The sequence below is a fragment of the Photinus pyralis genome, unplaced genomic scaffold (assembly GCF_008802855.1).
Source record: "Photinus pyralis isolate 1611_PpyrPB1 unplaced genomic scaffold, Ppyr1.3 Ppyr1.4_LG3a, whole genome shotgun sequence".
NCBI classification, from domain to species: Eukaryota; Metazoa; Arthropoda; class Insecta; order Coleoptera; family Lampyridae; genus Photinus; species Photinus pyralis.
The window spans coordinates 11,644,718-11,653,935 of NW_022170509.1; positions in this window are offsets into that span (position 1 = coordinate 11,644,718).

The window sequence follows — 9,218 nt, forward strand, 5'->3', positions numbered from 1 at the left end:
GAGGTGTATAGTCCCAAGTAACTTATGATCTGATTTAGACTAAATCACTACCTGAATTACAACTTTTTGCAATTGAAGTTATTGCTAGTACCTAGAGTAGGTAGAACTTATTAATTTAAATTAGAACCGCTACTGGTCGCCGTGTATATACGATGGAAGATAATGAAGAAATCACTAAAAATGTGCCATAATTATACGTATGTAATTGAAAAATTGTGTGCACTCCATTACACTACAATGTTTTCACTCTTTTTTACAATGTGGAATGTCTACAATGCTGAGGATTAGTGCTGTCATTACATGTCCGCAATTCAGGCAAATTATTTAGTAAATTCCTTGTGTTCACTGAAAATGAATGGTTCTTATGAAATATGGATGGATGTAGTGAAAGGAAAACCTAAACTATCGTTGCAGCATTACTAATTTTATAATTAATACTTTCTCAATTATAACTGGAAAAGATGTAGCATAGAGTGATCCAAATTAATTACGCAAAAAATATTTTCTGAATATAAACTCTTGGTATACTTAGCGTAAATACAGACACGCAGACAAGGAGACGGAAATTCGAAAGCACGGCACTGACCATTATAAAGATTATTCTTTTTATATAGATATGGGAGCATAGTCGTCCAGTTCATTTAAAGGTGTAAAATCAGTCCTGGTTCCAAAGAGGAGTTCCATCAATTGCATCATCATAATAATAGAGACCTTGATTTATTGTGTATGTTATTTGCGTATACGGACAATTAATGATATCTGGATTTTTACCTAACACTGTTATTAACATACCTACGTGTAGACTTCAGTACATTTCTATCTTTAAAGGCATAATTTATAATATTTGCAAACGGCGACCACCTGCCATAATTGGCATGTATCATTTTATACCCTTCACGCTAGTTGGACAATAAAACCATTATCATAATACAAAATGGAGAAATTATCTTTAAATTAGCCACATTTTCGATGCGCTATTTTCATGTTGAGGGACCCTCAGGTAGGTACCACTGATTGCGTCGTTCTAACTAAAGCATTTACATTTGTCTATTTTAAGATCAATTGGATGAGCTTATAAAATTTAAGCAACAGGAACATGGAACATCTTTCTATCAATTTTTTTCGAACTTATCACGTCTGCATCACCTTCTTGCTGTCATTTTTTCCCATCTTTTTTTTATTCACAAAATGTCGAATTTGAGTGATGTAAAGGTGGAGGAAAAAATGTGTTGCAAAATAAATTATAGTTTTCCTTTTCATTTTGCTGTGATGATGGTTTGAAGAACCTGAATATTCTAAATGAAAATTGCAGAATAGTTAGGGTAAAGGGTTGAATGACTCTCTGTTATTACTTAAAGTTTACATTTATCACTCCTTGTGTGCTGGTTACGTATCACACTCAACCAGCACCGATTTTCTAAAACCAGTAATGTATTGGTATAATCGGTACAATGTCTGCTGCTGGCTATCTTTAAACCTACTGGTCAGACATTTGTTTTACTAAAGAATGTTTATTCGCCTAATGTAAGAAGTTTTTTCACAAAGTGGTAGGTATTCAGTATTAATTGATCATAATCAACTGTACTCATTCAAATTAACCACTTGTGTGTCTGTGTAGAAAGTTTCAAAATTTTAAATTAAATTTCAGAAAATTAACCTCCCCCCGCTTTTAAGAAATGTTCCTAGGGATTTTACTACCTATACCTGTGTCGGAATAAATCGTGGACCTTGTCGGAAATTATTACCACAAATTAAATCTGGAGTGTTTTTGCTAAAAATTATACCTACCCCCATCCTTGGCAGGACCTACCAGTCATAAAATGTCAGTGGAGTAATAATTTTGTTGGCAGTATGCGCGGTAACTAGTTTATAGGCGCGGTGTAGTGTCAAATAATCTCCTCGGAGACACTTTTCTCTTTCGCCATCCACAATTTGGTAACGATTCATGCTAAATAAAGAAATCAAAACGGACTTCCACTATTGCTCTCACAGATTTGGGAAGGTTCCTTGATAAATCGTAACTTCGCCTCTCCGTAAATTTGGAAGAAACCATCCCTTCCCTAAGACTGTCAATTCCGCTGAGGGCCCAGGTCTTAATGCATCCTGTTTTCTCTTCGTTTCCTTACCTCTTGTGGAGTACGTCTCTTCGACCTGTTGTAACGGTTCACGGAATAGTTTTTGCTCTAATAATCAAAATTATTTGTATTGCTTTAAAAGACCTGCTCAGATGTGAGGATTAGATGTTTGTTTGCCCCCCCCCCCCCCAAGTTAAAAATCTTAAAGCGAGTTCATGATTTCTGCCTGTCCGTGTACGTGGTAACTCGCCAACGGTTTCGAATTTTCCAATTCTGTTTTCAGTATTATGTTTATGATCGCCCAAGGAAGAGCTGATTAAATTTTCGGTGACCCAGGAGCATTTGACAAAACCTACTTAAAATATAGTAAATATTGCTGATCTTCCACTAAAACCCATGTTGTCGTGAATCAATATACAGTGTGACCCAGGTAAAACGCACCATAAGGAAACGGCAATGTATTTTTTCGCGAAGGATCCACGAGGACTTTGAAATTAACGTTCAACGTACTACTCCAATCGTTTTGTAGCATTAGGTAATCGCAATAACGTACGTTGAATACTAACTTCAAATACATATCAAAGGACTCGTGAATCCTTCTCGAAAAAATAGTCATTCTGTTTCCGTATGGACGTTTTCCCTGGGACACAGGGTATGTGAGCGAGTGTGCCACGAAATTTGTTGAGTGTAACTATTTATTATTATTTTGATAACTGTTTCCATGGTAATGGACCAACCTCTGGTCAAACCGGTTGTAAAGAAGTCTTATTAACACCCAATGGTAACAAATACAGTAAAACGTCAAGATTTTTAATTTGCTCATGACATACTGATCGACGCTACTAGAGACCTTCTCTTACTATACAAGTATTTAATGATAGAGTGGCATAAAATCATCTATATGCGATTTTTCTTCTGTTTGAATCGCAGATGTGCATCCAGAGATCAAATGAATTGAATCTAACCTGAGGCGTAATCTCGAGCACAGCAAATGGCTCTTTTACCAGCTCTCGATTATTCAAAAGTAGTCGCGTTTACTGGTAATTTTTAAAACTTGTTCAAAGTCATACACTCTCCCTCAGAGTAATCTCAAGTCTTCGGTAATCGCGAGCTCTTTTTGAAAATCGAGTGATTATAATAATCGTTAGCCCACGTTTGTAGTAGTCGTGAACTATTTTAGTAATCGCGAGCTCTTTCTCTATGATATTGCAAGTAACTTCGTTTATCGTTTACATAAAGAGTAGAAATTATATATTGCTCAAAGAATGCTCGCAACTACTAAAAGAGCTAGGGGATCGAGGTTCCCGTTAATGAAAAAGTAAAAGAGCTCCCGAGACATGAGCTTTTTTTAGAGCTGAAAAATGAACGGCTATCGATTACTTTTTGTAATGGATGTCCTTTACGGTGGATCAAAATTTTAAACATTTTACACATTATCTAGTTTTTGGAAATGTTTGGTTTTACTTAAATTTATTGCCTTTTAATTAGCCACCCACACCTCTTTTATATTTGTTACAATAAAAGTAATCACTTTTAATTGGGCGATAACGAGGAATAATTTACATTTTATTAAGGTCTAAACTACCTGATTATACAAAAAGTACAACAAAAATACCAATAAACCACAAAAATGAATTAAATTTTACTATTTACTTGCGTAACCAGACAAATATTGTCAAATATACGACTATGTGCGGCAACGATTATTTTTGAGATGGGCCAGTGGTCTTTAAAAGTTTTTGTATTCTACCTCGTATACTACCATCTGAAATTGAAAACAATTTGTAAATTTAATTTGAAAAATATAAACCTCTAGTGTATGAAGGATAATTGGGCAATTTAACATGTTTCTTTTATAATTGACTAATAAATACAATTCCCAAACGTTGTTGCATTTTAAATCTATGTTTTCTAATTAAATTCATAATTATAATTAATTCTTCGAAACACGATTGTGATCTTTTGGTGCGCAATTCTTTATTGTAGTTTTCATGTGAACGTGGAAAGTTAATTCCTCAGGTTCAAAGCAAAAAATGCTTTAGAAAATCCTTTAGAGCCACATTTCTAAGATTCCAGTTTCTACTACGCACAGAAGTGAGGAAATTTAGCAGGGTAGCGACTATGTTCTTATACTGTATGGCAAAGAACTGTGTTGGTTTTGATTCTCCCTTTTTTGGTTGAACCTTTTTATTTTGAAGCAGAATTGAATTTCCTTAAGCAACTTATGTAATAATTGCGCGTGATTTCGGATACCTACCACATCTGATATATTTTCACAAGAATCTGCCAACAATTTCGCTAATTCATCAAATCCAAATGCGGAAAGGGTTTCATGAATTCATCCAAGTGAAAAAAAAACTTCCAAAGTCACAGTATGCGCCTCTATGGAGCGGCGTGCCTACTGGTTTTCCCTCCAAAATTTTATTTGCTACTTGTTCACTATATATGCCAGATTCGATCCAAGACTCTGGTATACCAGAGAGTTCAATAAAACAACATATTGCCCTCAACATTGCCATTGTAATGTGAACTACTAATTTCAGCAGCAGCTTATACAGACCTAAGTCACCAGTTACAACTGTTCGTTTGCCTTACTTAACTTTTTCAAAAATATTCAAGAAAAGTTAGCTGGACCGATGTGTCCATAGACTTTATATTATGAATGGTGAAAAAGGCAATTGTTGTTTTTTCTGTGTCTCCCGGACATACGACTGAATTGTAGGCGGGTCACGTTAAACCATGCTACTTTTTATTAGTAGTTCCTTCAGCTATACAATCCTTTGTTGCAAATAGCAGCAGGTTTTTTCGAAAGCATCAGTTAAAGTCTCATAGGCTGTTATACGCAGAACGATATCTCTGGGAATTTCAGGCTTGCCGTTTTTTTTTCTAAATAACATTGGTCCAGTGGAATTTTGATATCTTTCAAGTTATCTTGGTCCAAAATTGCATTGCTTGTGTTACTAGGTTCTTTCTGGTAGCCAACCAGGACTGTGGCATGCAGCGTTGTTTTTCATCAGGAGTGTCTTCATGAAAATCGAAGTTGTCAGCCGCAAAATAAAATAACTGTTTCTTGAAATTCTGGTGGAATATACACCCCATCATTGTAGGTAATTTTTGGAAATGCCTTTTGCGATTGCTGTTTCTATCTACTTTACTGTAATCAATCGATAACCGTAGATTTCACAAAATGTCAACCGCGGCCTTAGTTCGTGGTTTTTTTTATCAATAACGAGTCCTAAACTCGTTTGTAAGAGCAACTCGCGGGTTCTTTGTACTTGAATAGCTGATATGAATTTTGATTGTTTTTTGGTAAGACATTCAAACATTAAAATGTGTGAAAGCTTGGAAGCACGGTTATCTATTTCTGATTGGCTATCAACAACATAAGAAACTTCACCTCTGCCACAAAGCCCTTTTCAAAAACAGCAGAGATTCTTGAGGAAGGTTGAAACCAGTATCATCAAGAGAACCCCGAAAAGTCCATTTTGGTGAACTCAAACACGCTTTCTTCAAAAGGAGGGGTGCCTTCAGTGTTATATCTAAATTAGTCACTTGATTTTCAGTGTCTTCTACACCTACCATACGCTTGAGTGAAACTGTTTCAGATTGGTTTTTAGCGCATTTCCACAAAAATAAAAAAAAAATGTGCTATTGTGGCCACTTTGTCCGTCCGTCCGCTAACTTTGCGACGCTACTAGTTTTTTATCTTAAGAGCTATTGTTCTACTTTTTTCGCTATTTGGTTCGTTATGGTGTCGAGTCTTGTACCAACGAAGGAATTTTTTCTGTACCGCTTACAAAAAAAGTTATTGTAAAAAAAACAAAAAACCGTTTTTTACATGTTCCATAATTTTACACTTTTACCGTTTATTAACGATCCTAGAGATTGTTTATAATTTTGCATTGCTATCTGTCGCCTGCCGGTTGGTCTGTCCGTCTGTTCCTTTGTCTGTCTGTCCATCTATCTGTCCGTGTGAACGATAACTTTGTTTAGAAATGTTCGATCGCGAGTTAGTTATGAACTGAATTGCATGAAATTCAATATGGGCATAGCTTTAACCATATAATACGCAATGCCAAAAGTTGAATCGAATCGATTCAAAATTCACAGCGCCCTTTTCGCATCTCGACCATTTATAAACCGAATTGCAAACTTTTTTACTTATAAAAGTATTTGAATGAAATTTGATACATAGGCACTTTGAATAAAGGAAAATCAAACGCCAATTTCAAAATTTGGTTTTGCGCATGCGCAGTGCCAACTTTTTTATTTATGGAAGAATTTAAACGAAATTTGATACATAGGCGCTTGGAACAAAGGAAAATCTAACATTAGTTTTAAAATTGAGGTTTGCGCATGCGCAGTTCCAACTTTCTTATTTAGAAAAGCATTGAAATGAAATTCTTCTCATAAACTGAAATTGAAGTAGCACGTCAACAATGGATTGCCCATGTGCAATGCTATCTTTCATATTTGTGGCCAGATTTCTACGATTTTAACAGAAGTTGCATCTTACAAATGGGAAATGAATGCAAGTGGAAATGCGCTTTATGTAAATCGTTTACGATTACTTTTTAACTTGTTTCTTTTAGATACAGAGAAAATATCGGGAATGTCTTCCTGTAAAAACAACTTTAAATCTGTGAAAGGCCTAACTTGGGTGGTTTCAACGTCTACGTATTCCGTTAGATTTAGGTAGATATTGTGCAGATTAGCTATAAAACTTGATCCAGTTATTTTCGAGATCCTCCAGTATTATTATACAGGGTGACAATTTGAAAACTTACCACCCCCCATATCTTAGTAAATAAACGAGATATTTAAAAAAATCAAAATCCGTTTTGGTAATTCGGAGGGGGAATCACAATGACATAGTTGGCGACGCACCCCCTCACACCCCCTGCGCCCCAGCCACCCCAATTTTTAAATCTTAAATAGTGACCCCCCATGTGTGATACGTCGTTGGAAAGCTCTGAAAAAATGCTTTCCAACCATACCAATAGCATTACATTTAGGTTAGTAATTATCGTGCAAATCAAAAAATAAACTAATATGATACATTTGAAATCTGTCATTTTTACAACGCAACCGGCGAACATAGACGAACTAAGACAGAGAATAATTCAAGAATGTCGAAATATTGCAAAACCAACATTTGAAAAGGTTCGACAAGAGTTTGAGAATAGATTATAACTGGCGATCAAAAATGAGTTGCTGTCAAGTCGGCTTTGGAAATTCAAGTTAAATACGATTTTCCATGTTTATTTTTTGATTTGCACGATAATTACTAACCTAAATGTAATGCTATTTGGTATGGTTGGAAAGCATTTTTGCAGAGCTTTCCAATGACGTATCACACATGGGGAGTCACTATTTAAGATTTAAAAGTTGGGGTGGCTAGGGCGCAGGGGGTGTGAGGGGGTGCGTCACCAACTATGTCATTGTGATTCCCCCTCCGAATTACCGAAACGGATTTTGATTTTTTTGAATATCTCGTTTATTTACTAAGATATGGGGGGTGGTAAGTTTTCAAATTGTCACCCTGTATATATGACGATAGGTATAATAATAAAATGTGTCATCATATATAGCAAACGAGCTCCTGGGTATGGCTATTAATTTGTGCAATAATGAGTGATCTACGGTATCGAAAGCTCTGCTGAGATCACAAAATATAGCAAGAGTACTTTGGTTTTTTAGCAATATCAGAGGTAGTTAAATTCGTTTAATGAAAATTTGTCGTAGCTTCCAACAGGTGAACTTTTTCCATACGTTCTTTTGTAACACTTAAAAGGTGCCATTTTTAACTCCAAATCTTTTATTCCATTCGATGTGAACTGATCTGCTGTTAGAGTAAGATCAGGACATCTGGCTCTTGTTGTGGATTCCGTACTTTGATTTTCACCAAAATTTCAGCTAGGGTATCGTTTTTTGTGCTGGTATTTTAACCAATCCTAGTCTTTAAAGTACACAAGCAACCCTTATCACCACTTTAAGTTTTTTAACACACGATTTTTTGATAGCCTCCATTCTTAAACAATATCCTAACTGAAAGGAAAATGTTGAATACTGTGTATATGAAATCGTGCCTTGATCGGGGGGGATGATGATTTCATGACACATAGGTTTGTTCAAAACATAGTTTCTGAAAGGTTTTCATTATCTACAGACTGAATCTGAAAAGAAAAAATTATGAATGTTATTGGGTACTGCGGGTTGTGTTATGGAATCATCCCCCAGTAGATAATTTCAAAAAAAAAATATAATCGTAGTAAATAGAATGGATAATGGAAGGTGGGTTTAGGAAACGGGTAAATTTCGTTATTTTTCATTTTATAAGTAGTATAGGGGTTGTTTTCACCATTCCACCACCATTGCGAGATGCATCCCATCGATATTCGTAATTTGGACTGCAGGAAGTAATAATTTTGTGGACAAAAGAAGCATAGTGTAATTTCCTTCTGTTATGCATATTGCGACACCCCAGCTCTTGAATTTTACAAGAGATGTGTTCCCTTTTGCTGATACCGAAGATAAATCTTACACAGGCATTTTGTATACGTTGTATCCTCTTACTGTCAGTGAGATCAATACAGTGACTCTTTGGTTATACTACGATTAGATTAGAGTACAACAGCTTTAATGCCATGAATCCTTTTTGAATTGACATTATTTTTAAATCGGAGTTTTTCGTCTCTTTACTTCATAACTAGATCTCAGCGCATCAATATTCATTTTAACGGACATAATACTTTTCACGAAAGTTCTTTTAAAATCACCACAAACACTATTGCTTCGGACTGATTATGGTTGATATTTAAGCACTGTTTATGAGTTTCGTCAAAGTTCAGAATTTATTTTTCTTTCTGCTTCCGAAATCTATACAAGAGTTGTATGTCATCAACATACAAATGAGGCCAGTGGTTAGACATTTTTTAAATCTGCGGCATAAATTAGGTAGAGTATTGGCCCCAAAATGGAACCCCGCGGAACCCCCCGTTCTAAAACCAAGGAATCAGAGAAATGATCTTGAACGGTTACCAGTTGCTTTCGATAAATCAAATGTTCGTGAAAAAAGTTTACTGCTACTTTATTCAACCCGTAGTAGAACAACTTAGCCAATAGGAGCTCATGGTGAATACT